Below are 15,048 nucleotides of genomic sequence, written 5' to 3' on the forward strand. Positions count from 1 at the left end.
TTGCATAAACACACACTAAAAAATTAAAAAAAAAAAACGTCTCACATGCCCGGCACAGACTGGGACCTGAACCTGAACAATGTGATGACAACAACGCGACAATTCATTGGAGTACTGAAATGCGCGGTTCCCAGAAGAAGAAGAAGACATGCCATTGGCTGTTACAGGGACACTGAACATCTGACTTTGACGTGACGGACGGTTAACAAGTTCAACAACCACCGCGCGGCTGTTCCCGTTTGGTCGACATAAACTTTGAGCGAACAGCAGCTAATGTCCAAGCAGGAGGAAGGACGAAGGCAGAAGGCAAGTATCAAACTGAAGCTGAGTAGCATTAGCTTTATTTACCACCATGCCTCTGACTTTACTCAGCAAAAGGCACCGAATCCGCTAGCATGTCGTCAATTGAAATGTTAGCTAACTATGATGACAAAAGCATGGCCCTTGACGTCTTCACCTGTTGTCTGGCAGTGTAAGCTGCATTTAGTAGTCAGCCAGACCAGCCACTAACGTTAGTGAGTCATTACGTTTGCTTTTGTGAACTAACTGACACAGGCGGAGACAAAGAGGAACAACATTTGTTTAAAGCTGCAATAATGAACAATAATCGATTATTAACCCTCTTCTACATTTTCACGAGTTTTTTGGCCATAACTTTCACTGTATGACTTGAAATGGCATGATTTTTGACTAGGATAGGAAGCTTAAGTTTATGTAATGTGTCAAAATTTGGTTTTTAATTTTTTCCATTGTCAATAATACACTGTGGGCAAAAAAAATGCATGGTTGGGAATGAAAGCTTTACAGACATACTAACAGTAAATAAGGGGGGTGGGGCTTAGCAAAGGGTCAATACAGTTGTATACATGTGAAAGTGAAATTTGGGAATTGCACAAAACTAATGTCAATCTTGTATTCTGGTTATTGATTGGTTCCTTTGGCACTAAATCATAGATTAGCATGAAAAAAATGCTTTGTCAGAAGTCCCTGTCCTCTAGCCTCCACTTGCTCCTTTCTTTTCACGCAGACTGCTCCTTCTCCATTTGCAGGTGTCGCTAGTGAGCCATTTTAAGTGTATTTTCTTCCAAAGAAGAGAGAACAAATATTTTATAAATGATACTGAGATTTGGTAATGATTTATTTCAACCAGTTACTCTTTCTTAAAACAAATATTTTGATCTTCCTCTTGCCTCAAAAAATAGCAGGAGTGAGCTACTCTGCCGTTTTCAAGGTTTTTCAAATTTAAATTTTTAAACACTAGTCACTGGTCAACATGGAATTCAAAACAATACTGAAAAATATGTGAAGAATAAGCTAACAATCATCTTTTAGTTTATTGTGGGGAGATTTGCTAACACAGTTTAGGTCAACTACTTCACAACCAATGGCATTTATTTAGATTTTTGCAAATTTCATGTTTCATAAATTTTTTATTTTTTCTTCTTTCGCTATGCAGGTAAGTGTTGTGAATTGATTTTGTGGAGTAAACTGAAAAGGTGAGTACTGCACTGCAGTTAAGGATGTCAAAAGATTACACCTGTCGTATTTGTGGTGCTACAGTGAATACCCTAAAGGGGTTAGTGATGCATCAAGGGCTTCATAAAAATGAGCCACATTATCAGTATGCGTGTTGTATGGAAAGTTGTAAATTTCAGTCCAGAAATTACAATGCTTTTCAATTTCATGTTTACTGCCATCATTGGCGGTCTTCTAACGTGTCACAGTGTCAAACTTTGCAGGATCCCTTTCTTTGTCAACTTCCACGTTGTCAGAAACAGTTGCTCAACCTTAAAGACCTTCTCTGTCACCTAAAATCTCACATTTCAAGAAGAGAGGTAGTGAATCGCCCATTTAAAGACTGTGGTAAAACTTTTTCAGTGACATCATCTTTCACAGCCCACCTATCTAGGAAGCACAAAAACTCCACAGCTCTGCATGTCTCTGGTGCATACTGTCCTCCTTCAGTTCCTAGTGAGTCTCAGTCTTCTGCTGCTGAAAGCCAGGCAGATGAAGGGTCGGCTGATGAGCCTTCCAAGTACACCATGTATTGTTATGTGTGGTATGAATATTTGTCTTTCTAAACCACAATATATTAAAACCAGAAAACTATTACTACTATTACTTTGATTGTTATTGTTGTACTGGACTCAGTTGTAACAAAAATTGATTCAGTTGTTGTTGAAGTTACTTTTAGCTCAGTTTGTCACAAAAATGTTTCCATTTTCTCTCGTCCTTGTACACAACCGGAAACTCGACTTTGGCAGCGGAGAATTTTATGCTGTCTGTGGACCAGACCATTGTGAAGGCCATATCAGAATCTTCAGTGACGCTCTTGCTCTGATGTTTGGTTCGTACTACTGTATGAACATATCTTACCCATCAGCCCAAGCATCAACTTTGGAGTTCTTACAGAGGTAAGACAGCACAAGTCAATTTAATATATCAAAATAAGATGTATAATGCACATACTGTAAAACTGACCACTGCTCAAGTGCTGAAATGATTAGTACAAGGTTCCCAAACTTTGGCAACTCAAGGCCCACTTGAGCCAGCATTTGGGACAGACAAGCACTTGACCAAAGTTATGTTCTTCTCCCTGAAATAGTATTTGCAATACTACTACTAATAATGATAATCACTTGGATTTATATTGCGCTTTACAGAAATCATTATTCATTCATACACATTCTCACCAGTGGTGGTAAGCTAAGTTTGTAGCCACAGCTGCCCTGGGATAGACTGAGGGGAGCATGGCTGCCATTTCGCGCCAAACGGCCCCTCTGACCACCTTTAAACATTCATACACATACACAGTACTCACATTTTAATCTTTTCATTATGTCACTGTTCCACAGTTCCCTGTATGTCCAAACACTCTATCACAAGCAAACTCTATCTACACTGTTGTGTAACCTTATTGCAAAAGTAAGAAAACATTAAATTACAGTACAGTCCACAGTTACTAAAGCTATTTTTTTTTTCATTTGACAGGTACCTCATCAAGATAAATCCTGACAAGGGATCAAAAGTGGAGCGGAACGCCACCAAAAAAACCCTTGCAGTTAGTCCAAAGGTTCTCACACTGATCACCAAAATTGCAGACTACAAGTGAAGGGAATAAGAAGTGCTCATAAGTTATGGATACTTTGTCCAAATTACAGACTGTTATGGATTAATATCCAGTGAGGATATGGATGCTTTGGATAGAGTGTAGTTTAATTTCCAGTGAAGTTTGACAAAGTTTCTAATCGATGTTGTGGATGTATGGTTACTTGACCAAGTTATGGGTGCCTTGGATAAGTATGGAATAATTTCCAGTGAAGTTTAAAATAATTCTGGTGTTATTAGGTGAGTATAGTTCTTTGAGTTGAAAGTACTTTGAATATTCAGGAAATCAATGTAAAACAAAAAAAATTACAATAAACAGTAAATTGTTGCAATACACCCATTATGTAGTTTCTTTTCTTTGACATGTTTTTAAAGATTAATCAAACTATGTTGTATACTGTTATATTACGTCTAATATCAAATAATATAGGCATATTGCAATGTTAATTTACCATCTTCATGGGTAATTTCATTGTTTTAAAAGTGAAATGTTTGTAATTAAATGTTAAAAACAAAGTGAAATAATTAAATATACATTTGTTATCTAAAATTAACAGTAAATTCTTGCAATTGTAAACCAAATAACTAGTTTTTCAACAGGTTTTTACATGTTTTGAAAGATGAATCACATTATTTTGTCATATACTGTTATATTACATCAAATATAAATTATTATACAACCTCTTCCCATAAAATAACGTCATTAAAACCAATTAATAACAGCACATTTCCGTAAATTTAAGCATTATTATTCGTAATGCAACGTTTATTTACCATTTTTCTAGGTAATTTAATTGTTTTAAAATGTGAAAATGTTTCTAATTAAATATTAAAAACAACCTGAAGATAAGGCAAAATCTTGTTAAAATTACAACTATAAACTGTATTTTAATTATGGAAAATAACCGTGTTTTTATGAGAAAGTAATTTTCTGTTATTTCACGGTATTTTTTTGGCGCCCCAGCTGCGGGAAAATTACCATTTTTTTTTAGGATTTTTTTTTTTACAGTGCATGTCAGAAATCCTCTGAATGGCATGCCATTAAAGTCGGAGGATTTTACCAGTCTATTCCAGATGACTACGCTTATCACCCTGATCCAAGAGGGTGAGCCTAATCACCACAGAGTGGAAGATGATTTCAGCCCTTATGCATTCGCAATCTCATTCATTTAGTCACCACTCATAAGGAGTGACCAGAGGTGAGCGTTGGAAGGAAGATCGACTGGTAGAACAAGCTCCTCCAGTCGTGGTCAAAATGGTCTGATCCCTAAACTCTTCCACTTGAGGCAGCAACTGGTTCTAAGCAAGAAGAGGGCCCTCGACCCTTTTCCAACTGAGGATCAGAGCCTCAGACTTGGAGGCACAATTTTATTCCTGGCTGTTTCACACTTGGCAGCAGACCACCCCTGTACCGGCCAGATGACGCATGTGAGACCATGTGGCGTAACGGACAAGGCGTCTGCCTTAGGATCAGAAGATTGAGGGTTCGTGTCCCTTCGTGGTTGTCTTGTTTAGTTGTATGTTGTCACATATGTACAGAAATCGAGAGCACTGTACTGAGTACTAAAAAAAATAAACACATGGTGAAAGCTGGTAAGTACTTTGCTAGTTGTACTCCGTGTCAGAAATCCTCTAAATGGCATGCCAATAAAGTTGGAGGCTTTTACCAGTCTGTTACTGGTAAAAAAATCCAAAGTTAAGCTGATGTTGCGCAATGATCTTGGCTTCCCCATACTGCCTACACTCAAGTTATACAAAAAGATGAGAGACTTGAATGAGTAAGTTCTATCACGTCGAGTCATTGTAGCATATAACAAATGATAAAATAATTGCTTTGAAAGCAACTTTTTGAAGAACTAAAAGTCTTTCAACTCACCTGCTGATAACATCCAAATCCCCAATACCAAAGGCAAGCTGTATAGAATGTTTGTGTGACTTAAATAGGTAACAGAGAAAACACTGAGAGCACTTATTCTCGCAAAAATTTGTCATAGGGCAACTCAAAATCAGGCTGGTTAGCTCAGCTGGTCAGAGCGTGGTGCTAATAACGCCAAGGTCATGGGTTCAATCCCCATACTGGCCACGAATATCAGCAACAACAACACATGTGTAGGTGCCCTTCCATAACACATGACTTTTAAAGATATATCAATATATTTGATGCTGCTTGTCCTGGAACGGATCACAGGGGAAGCAATGTGAGCAGTTGGTAGAGCGGAGGACTGTAGGTGCACATCAACAGTTATCCTTAGGTCGCTGGTTCAATTCCAGCTCGAAGGATGTGCCAAACTTTTGTATACAGAGGCTCTTTTGGCCAACGCCGTCAATCCTTTCAAAGCTTTTGGAATATGCTGTTTTACGAAAGACTGTTCCACTCTCTATCGAACTTGCTAAGGGCTAGTGGTGCAATGGATAACGCGTCTGACTACGGATCAGAAGATTCTAGGTTCAACTCCTGGCTACCTCGGCACGCTGGTTTTAGTCTCTCACTTCTCCCACTGCTATAGAACAGGATCGCTTTAAACCTTCTACTCCCTGGGTATCCCAGCTCACTTACGCCCCAAAGATACCTCACAGTGTGTCGTCTTGCAACACATGTGGCTGACCCCACACCGTAAGGAAAGCTCGTCTTCCTCTTTATCTCTGCTGTCAATGATTTTGCTCCAAACACAAAAAAAAAACATGCCTGCCAGCCACATGCCGCAGAGCTACATATGCTATCCTTGGGATGCGAAGGTGTTTCGGATCACATCAAAGCCACACACGACAACAACCCACAGCCGGCCGTGATAGTATAGTGGTTAGTACTCTGCGTTGTGGTCGCAGCAACACCGGTTTGAATCCGTGTCATGGCAACCCCCAGACTGAATTTGTTTGCATGGCTGAAAAAAGATCCCACTTTCAACTTAGATTTCTTAAACTTTTCAAAAAATTATTTTGTCTACAAGCCTCTGTCCCGTATCAAAGGTCTGAAAGAATCAAACAGCACAAATGCAGAAGGTCTGCCCATTTAAAGAGCATAAAAAGGGTCAAAGTATCAAACAGGCCCCAATGAGAAATAGTGCCTTTTTAATGAGTCGCCAAGGCCGCATATGTTCTGTGTTTTTTAGCTCTTCTAAAGGGAGGGTTTTCACACACCGCCACACCCAAAGTATAAACATCCTAACAACAGAAGATGAAAATCATGTGCCAAAAGAATGGATGGATAGACCTGACAAAAAAGAACCAAAACAAAAAGGCTGGACTTTTGCGCTGGACAATGTGAGGGTATATTGAGCATCAACATCTGTGTTGGACGATGTGGAGACTTTCCCAGATAGATGCCAGATATGTTTTTGTAAGGACTAAATGCATGATAGAAACTGAGGCTGATTTGATCTGAAACGCATCTGAAACTGATGGTTTGTCATCACTTTTTGTGTTTATTTAACTGATAAACAGGCCCAAGCCCCTGGCTCCCTTCCATAACTCATTTGGTACAGCAGAGAACTGCAGGTGTCCCATGATACGCATCTTAAGCCTGGTTACATGCATTCATACAGGATTCATGAAAAGGATGTTGGCTTTGCTCCCTTCGATAGCTCAGTTGGTAGAGCGGAGGACTGTAGGTGCCCAACAACAGTTATCCTTAGGTCGCTGGTTCAATTCCGGCTCGAAGGATGTGCCAAGCTTTTGTATACAGAGGCTCTTTTGGCCAACTCCGTTAATCCTTTCAAAGCTTTTGGAATATGCTGTTTTACGAAAGACTGTTCCACTCTTTATCTAAGTTGCTAAGGGCTAGTGGCGCAATGGATAACGCGTCTGACTACGGATTAGAAGATTCTAGGTTCAACTCCTGGCTAGCTCGGCACGCTGGTTTTAGTCTCTCACTTCTCCCACTGCTTTAGAACAGGATCGCTTTAAACCTTCTACTCCCTGGGTATCCCAGCTCACTTACGCCCCAAAGATACCTCACAGTGTGTCGTCTTGCAACACATGTGGCTGACCCCACACCTTAAGGAAAGCTCGTCTTCCTCTTTATCTCTGCTGTCAATGATTTTGCTCCAAACACAAAAAAAAAACATGCCCGCCAGCCACATGCCGCAGAGCTATCCTTGGGATACGAAGTTGTTTGGGATCACATCAAAGCCACACACGACAACAACCCACAGCCGGCCGTGATCGTATAGTGGTTAGTACTCTGCGTTGTGGTCGCAGCAACCCCGGTTCGAATCCGGGTCATGGCAACCCCCAGACCGAATTTGTTTGCATGGCTGAAAAAAGATCCCACTTTCAACTTAGATTTCTTAAACTTTTAAAAAAATTATTTTGTCTACAGGCCTCTGTCCCGTATCAAAGGTCTGAAAGAATCAAACAGCACAAATGCAGAAGGTCTGCCCATTTAAAGAGCATAAAAGGGGTCAAAGTATCAAACAGGCCCCAATGAGAAATAGTGCCTTTTTAATGAGTCGCCAAGGCCGCATATGTTCTGTGTTTTTTAGCTCTTCTAAAGGGAGGGTTTTCACACACCGCCACACCCAAAGTATAAACATCCTAACAACAGAAGATGAAAATCATGTGCCAAAAGAATGGATGGATAGAACTGACAAAAAAGAACCAAAACAAAAAGGCTGGACTTTTGCGCTGGACAATGTGAGGGTATATTGAGCATCAACATCTGTGTTGGACGATGTGGAGACTTTCCCAGATAGATGCCAGATATGTTTTTGTAAGGACTAAATGCATGATAGAAACTGAGGCTGATTTGATCTGAAACGCATCTGAAACTGATGGTTTCTCATCACTTTTTGTGTTTATTTAACTGATAAACAGGCCCAAGCCCCTTGCTCCCTTCCATAACTCATTTGGTACAGCAGAGAACTGCAGGTGTCCCATGATACGCATCTTAAGCCTGGTTACATGCATTCATACAGGATTCATGAAAAGGATGTTGGCTTTGCTCCCTTCGATAGCTCAGTTGGTAGAGCGGAGGACTGTAGGTGCCCAACAACAGTTATCCTTAGGTCGCTGGTTCAACTCCGGCTCGAAGGATGTGCCAAGCTTTTGTATACAGAGGCTCTTTTGTATGGGATCATGGGACACCTGCAGTTCTCTGCTGTACCAAATGAGTTATGGAAGGGAGCCAGGGGCTTGGGCCTGTTTATCAGTTAAATAAACACAAAAAGTGATGACAAACCATCAGTTTCAGATGCGTTTCAGATCAAATCAGCCTCAGCTTCTATCATGCATTTAGTCGTTACAAAAACATATCTGGCATCTATCTGGGAAAGTCTCCACATCGTCCAACACAGATGTTGATCCTCAATATACCCTCACATTGTCCAGCGCAAAAGTCCAGCCATTTTGTTTGGTTCTTTTTTTGTCAGGTCTATCCATCCATTCATTTGGCAATTTCGGTCGGGGGGTTGCCCAGGGAGTAGAAAATTTAAAGCGATCCTGTTCTATAGCAGTGGGAGAAGTGAGAGAAGTGAGAGAGTAAAACCAGCGTGCCAAGCTAGCCAGGAGGGGAACAATAGTCATTGAAGGGAAGGGAAGGGAAGGGAAGGGAAGGGAAGGGAAGGGAAACAGGAAGAAAAAAAACGGCTAGGAAGGTTTATTTGTCTATCTGAAACATTACAGCATCATCTCATTAATGACAATTACTCATGTCTCTTCTTTTTTTGTAGTGGCTTTACCTTCTGATAGAGATCATGCCATTTCTTCTGCCTCGGGGCTGGTCTATTTCCGGCGTTTGAAGGCCAAACCCCATTGCTGGCAAATGCCCTAAGCCTTGCCATCCACTCTTCATCTCCCATACCTTTATGGCTCTTTGGCTTGGAGCTCATCTGAATATAACATTAGAAATGAGGAGAATCAAACATAATAAAGTATTTATGCATTTTATACAGTTAACAATTGGTATGACATGAAAGCATAAAAAAAAATCAATATCAATAATATTTCTATACCAACAATAATTACAGTCAATTACTTATCTATCTATCTATCTATCTATCTATCTATCTATCTATCTATCTATCTATCTATCTATCTATCTATCTATCTATCTATCTATTGACATTTTAAATTAAAAGGTTACTACTATGCTATAAAGTTAAGGTAAATGTGTCATTATAGTTTGGTCACAGAACGTGACATCATAATAACACTATTTTATTTAATCTTTGGTATATTATTTTTAGCTATTTAGCTGATTGGCCGAGTTCCATTGTGAGCTCGGGCGCTGATAGGCTCGGTTCATTGTGAGTCGGTGCGACATTGGCTAAACCGTTCAATGTGAGAATGGAGAAGGGCGAAGCCTATTGGAGGGGAGATGCAGACTAACCTCAGCGAGGTTGCGCCACAGAGACTCTGCCTGGCTTTTGTTGGCAGTGGGCGTGGCTTCGAGCTTGACTGCCCCCTCATGGTGGTAGATGCAAGCGTTCTGTATTTTTGCGTGATGAGACTTGAGTGAACTGCTGCTGATCTGTCAAACTTGAACCGAAAAGTAGGAGGTGCTATACAGCAAGATTAACTGGCTGATTGCGCCACAGAGACTTGCTGTAGTTGTCTGTGGGCGTGGCCTCGATCATTACGGCCTCGATCATTACCACCTCTCATCCCTTCATTAGAGTGTGTGTTCGATTTCTTTATGTTTGTCATAAGGTTGATATCTGCTGTGTAGGTAACAAGCAAAGTAGCACACAACAAGTAGTCAATAACTTCCTGCTCTGACTTGTTAAAGAAAGAGATTTAATGTCAAATTTTTTCCCAAGTGCCGTCATTTGGTCTCTCAGCCTTTTTGAATTTTTTCTTGTTTGTGTGTGACTTTCATAGCAACATGAGGAAAAGGTTCTTTTTTCACTTTGCTTGTGCAATTTTGACAAAAGACAGAGGAGCCTCCAGGTTGAGTTATGCATTACACTGCACTTAACAGGTCACCCTTGGAGAAATATTTTGCCAAGGAGCGTGTATAATACGTAAGGAGAGCGTTTTGCCGGCAGAATGTTTGCTTTAACTCACGTAATACGCATAAGTCAGAACATCCCTGGGTGGGCTTGAACCACCAACCTTTCGGTTAACAGCCGAACGCGCTAACCTATTGCGCCACAGAGTCTCTGCCTGGCTTTTGCTGGCAGTGGGCGTGGCTTCGAGCTTGACTGCCCCCTCATTGCGGTAGATGCAAGCGTTCTGTATTTTTGCGTGATGGGACTCGAGTGAACTGCTGCTGATCTATGTCAAACTTTAACTCGATCATTACCACCTCTCACCCCTTCATTAGAGTGTGTGTTCGATTTCTTTATGTTTGTCATAAGTTTGATAACTGCTGTGTAGGTAACAAGTAAAGTAGCACACAACAAGTAGTCAATAACTTCCTGCTCTGACTTGTTAAAGAAAGAGATTTAATGTCAATTTTTTTTCCCAAGTGCCCTCATTTGGTCTCTCAGCCTTTTTGAATTTTTTCTTGTTTGTGTATGACTTTCATAGCAACATGACAAAAAGGTTGTTTTTTCACTTTGCTTGTGCAATTTGACAAAAGACAGAGGAGCCTCAAGGTTGAGTCATGCATTACACTGCACTTAACAGATCACCCTTGGAGAAATATTTTGCCAAGGAGCGTGTATAATGTGTAAGGAGAACGTTTTGGCGACAGAATGTTTGCGTTAACTCCTGTAATACGCATAAGTCAGAACGTCCCTGGGTGGGCTTGAACCACCAACCTTTCGGTTAACAGCCGAACGCGCTAACCAATTGCGCCACAGAGACTCTGCCTGGCTGTTGTTGGCAGTGGGCGTGGCTTCTAGCTTGACTGCCCCCTCATGGCGGTAACATTTCTACCTTAAAATAACAGCTTGAAAAAAATTGTGCGGCTAGAGTGAGTTTTAATATTACGATTGGCCTGTCTCCTATGCCCTTCGGGGGTCTGAGTTGGAAAAACTGCGCTATGTAACTTTGCTGGACCGGCCCGGGAGCTGAGCGGAAGTACTTCGACCTGCTTTCTGGCACACCTACCGCAAAAACAAATAGAACCCTCTCACGCTCCCAGGTACATTTGATTACTCTTACCTTCTCGCTCAGCATAGCTTGCACCTTCTGACTCCTCGCCGGTTCGTCAACAAACGTGAAACGTGAAACGTGAAAGCGAAAGGGTGTTGTATTTACGACAGTGTAACCGTACATTACCTCCAAGCCTGTAGGGGGAGCTCCATAATGGGCTTTTTGAGGAGTTACATTGTATTGCTTTAATGGTAATGATAAGTTAACTGTACTATTTTGGAACAACCAGTTTTATGCTGAGTATGTTTTATTTGTAATTAAACTGTAGAAAATGTGAATTTGAAGTGTTTTTATTGTACATTTTTGTGCTGAAGTGGAAAAACTTAAAGTACTCCTCAGTACATGTGTATATAAACATTTACAGGATGAAGCAGTAAAATTAAATATACTGACTTTGCTTTATATAGATGCTAAAAATTTAGACTACATACCATTAATATGCTATCTTATCAATAATACGCTCAATCACACTTTTTGCACATTTATATTAATAAAAATGAGTATTAAATGCAACTTATCACTTTACTTTGTTATTAGTTTACGTGCTAAAGTGTAAAAAATGCCCTTAAAATTACGTTAAAATCCAATATGAATATGCAAAAACTTTAGGATATATTTAAAAAATAAGCTTTCGGTGCACTGTTACGAAGATATGATTATGAAAATACAGTTTTTAAATGTACAAAAATATATTCAACAACATTTTAAATAAATAACTTTAACTTAAAATCTTTTTTTTAATCAATTCCAAATAAGTTGTAATATTGCAAAGATTAAAAGAGTTTTAATGAAAAAAAAGCTCAAAGTGTGACATGAGCATGATTCTCAAGTATCTGTAGATATTACACTTTTTTATTAGTACTTTAAATACTTTAAAGTTTGTGTATTTTGCACCGGTTTACTACTCAGTGCCCTTCCTGTTTTACACATGACGCCCAAAGAAGAGGAAAAACAAGATAAACTCTGATATGTGTTGAAGAAATGACGACATCTGCCTCATTTACTCAAATATATTCACATAAACAAAGGAAATGCACAGTTTTTACATGTTGAATTCAGTCTCTACACCGACATCCTGCTCTTCAGAGCAGCTATGTCCTCCATCTTCTCAAACAAGCCTTCGGTCATGGCGTTGTTTCTTTTGCTGGTCAGCACGTGGTACCTGCCCCCACACCTCTGGATGAGCGCCATCAGCTCCCCGTTCCTCAGGATGTGCTGCTCAGCACTCTCTCCTAAAGTTTCCCCCCACGTCAAAAGCACCAGCGTGCGCCTCCAGATCCCTTCCCCGAGCAGGCCCACGTGCTCCTCCACGGCCCTCCAGAATCTTTTTCTTGCAGTCTAAGTTGTCCTTTTCTTTTTCCTCTTTTGTCTGCCGCAGTTGTTGCTCGAGCTCTTTTAATCATTCATTCGCTGCTTCTATTTCCCTTTCTGTTTCCTCCAGTTGTTGCTCCACATCTGTTTTATAATCCAGATAAAGAGTTTCTTTCTCCTCCTTTGTTTCCTTTATATTTGATTTATTTCTCTTTTTCCTCCAGTTGTTGCTCCACATCTGTTTTATAATACAGATAAAGAGTTTCTTTCTCTTCCTTTGTTTCCTTTATATTGGATTTATTTCTCTTTTTCCTCCAGTTGTTGCTCCACATCTGTTATTAACTCAGAGACCATTTCCACTCATGACTTCCAGCTGTGTGAGGAGCATTACTGCCCCCTGCTGGACTGATTAGAAGTTATTAAGCTGCAGCAGCCTCTCAGCCATAGATATGTATAGAATGGCTTGATGTCTCATCCGCGTTGCTGGTCAACGGAGTCGAACGTCCGCAGATGGCCGCCATCTTACCACAGGCAGCTCTCTCGCCGACAACATTGTGTTGATGGTGAAACATTCAAGACATAACTTGCTTAATTCTGAAACGTTTAGGTTATTATAAACATCAAGGTAGTAAGCTAATTATCACACTACAGACGAAGTCCATATTTATTTTTTTGAATAAAAACGTAAATGTTTCCCGTTTATTTGCCCCATGACTGAACTTTATTTATCCAGTGGCTCCAAACACACACATAGGATCTCTATAAATCCAAAATACAGTATAATATAGAATAATTAATATATCATTAAAATATAATTAATATAGAATAATCTAAAACAAAGTGTAAAAAAAGAATATAGGCTATACAAGATGTACAAAGTAAAGAGAGTTAATTAAAATAAGTTATAGCACTATGGTTGAGTTATTGGCCATATTGCACTACACTTGTGTTAATTACACATTGTATGCACATAGTCTGACCATAAATAGATATGATATTCACAGTAGTGACATAAATTATTGCTCTCTCTCTCTTTTTTTCTTTTCTCTCTCTTTTTTTTCTTTTCTCTTTCTCTCTCTCTTTCTTTCTTTCTTTCTTTCGCGTGCGCATGCATGAGCGTCTGCTGCATGTGTGGACAGGAGAACGAATGTGAGGATTGCTAAAGGTTTGAACTTCACTCTTTACAGCGGTGTTTCTCTTTGTTTTTCGCACTTTAACATAGTTTGACTGGTTTTCACTGGTGTTTCTTTAGTGTCTTTTTCGGCAGCACCTAGCTTTTTAGCTGGGTGCGATGGTCGGAAGAAGTTATGGTTCTGAAGGCTTTCGGAGCCAGTCGGCGTGGATTTTTCGGTTGAGGAGTGTGGTTTGGCTGTTGGAGAAGTTGTTGGATGTGAAAGCGTGAAGGCAGCATCTAGAATGAATAATGCGGTAGTTTGGTTTTTGGACTCTATTGATAAAGTAAATAGCGTAGTTGAGAAGGGAATTGTTTTGAGAAACACGCAAATCACTGTTTTCCTACGGTGGCCGGGACCCGCCATTGCTGCAAATAAAAGTAAAGCTGCAAACAAAAACAAACTCTACTGCAAATAAAAGAGAGGCTGCAAGTAAAAAGAGCCACAACAGAAGTGGATAATCGGGGACTGCTTTTGCCGATTCACCTGTGTGAGGAGAAGAAATTTAGAAGAAGAAACGAGGAGTAATCACTGGGAAACGAATGAGAAAGTAAGTGAAAATGTTAGTGTTTAATGTCGCTACATGTGCTTTTAATGTGTTATTTGGTTAGGCTTTGTAGCCCCAGGTTTAAAATTGAACTGGAGGATGCTAGTGTGTTGTTAGCTTCGACTAACACGGAGAGACCGCTAACGAGAGGAGAATCGAGTTCGGTAACTTTACTCGAATATGCAGCAAAACACAGATATTATGCAGGCTACCCTCATGTGTAGTGCTTTTTCTAATATTTGACACTTAGTTGAACCCAAGATCATAGCTTGTCTTTGGGTCTCTGCATCCTTGTCCTGTAAGAAACTCTGGAGATAATTGGAATGACCATGATGCTAAAACATAACAGGAAAACTACAGTGAACAATTTTCTGTTCTTGTTCCTAGGTTTGATGGGAGCAATTTCGGTTTCCCAGCATCTGCCCAAACCCTGAACCACATTACCAGCATCACACTAGTGCCAGCAACTCCTAGTGGGGATGAGCGTGAAACTCTCTTTGGAGAACTGCAACGACAGAGTGGTCTAAGAGCTCCTTTGCAGTGGGAATCAGCTGTAGAGAACTACATCACCCTGAAAAACATGGCTGGTCTGTAAAACCTTTAGGGACATATTTGTGCTGTAACAACACCAAAACAAACCTTTTTATGTGTAGTATTTGCCATATGTCATTTTCCTCTCTCTCATGTCATTTCCTGTCTCTAATAAAGTTGTCCATGCCTGAAAAGAAATCTTTGAAAAAAAAAAGAACAGTCTGAAGTTTGGCATTTTTTGTTATAGAAGCAAGCTTAAGCTGCAAGCACGTTCCTGATATCAAATAATAATACAATAAAAAATGAGTGGTGTTGTATACCATGTATTTGCAATACAAAACA

General features: G+C 40.0%; 6 non-coding genes across 6 annotated transcripts; 5 read left to right on the forward strand and 1 right to left on the reverse strand.

Annotated features, from left to right (window-relative positions):
• The first annotated feature begins 5,117 nt into the window (after positions 1–5,117).
• Positions 5,118–5,191, forward strand: trnai-aau (transfer RNA isoleucine (anticodon AAU)). Its single transcript has one exon. It is a non-coding gene; the product is annotated as a tRNA-Ile (tRNA).
• Positions 5,192–6,679: 1,488 nt separating this feature from the next.
• Positions 6,680–6,768, forward strand: trnay-gua (transfer RNA tyrosine (anticodon GUA)). Its single transcript is given in 2 exon segments — positions 6,680–6,716; positions 6,733–6,768. It is a non-coding gene; the product is annotated as a tRNA-Tyr (tRNA).
• A 114-nt stretch (positions 6,769–6,882) lies between these two features.
• Positions 6,883–6,955, forward strand: trnar-acg (transfer RNA arginine (anticodon ACG)). Its single transcript has one exon. It is a non-coding gene; the product is annotated as a tRNA-Arg (tRNA).
• Positions 6,956–7,262: 307 nt separating this feature from the next.
• On the forward strand, positions 7,263–7,334 carry trnah-gug (transfer RNA histidin (anticodon GUG)). The gene has a single exon. It is a non-coding gene; the product is annotated as a tRNA-His (tRNA).
• Positions 7,335–8,050: 716 nt separating this feature from the next.
• On the forward strand, positions 8,051–8,139 carry trnay-gua (transfer RNA tyrosine (anticodon GUA)). Its single transcript is given in 2 exon segments — positions 8,051–8,087; positions 8,104–8,139. It is a non-coding gene; the product is annotated as a tRNA-Tyr (tRNA).
• A 2,641-nt stretch (positions 8,140–10,780) lies between these two features.
• Positions 10,781–10,854, reverse strand: trnan-guu (transfer RNA asparagine (anticodon GUU)). The gene has a single exon. It is a non-coding gene; the product is annotated as a tRNA-Asn (tRNA).
• Positions 10,855–15,048: the final 4,194 nt, after the last annotated feature.

This window comes from Odontesthes bonariensis, chromosome 8, assembly GCF_027942865.1.
Source record: "Odontesthes bonariensis isolate fOdoBon6 chromosome 8, fOdoBon6.hap1, whole genome shotgun sequence".
NCBI lineage: Eukaryota > Metazoa > Chordata > Actinopteri > Atheriniformes > Atherinopsidae > Odontesthes > Odontesthes bonariensis.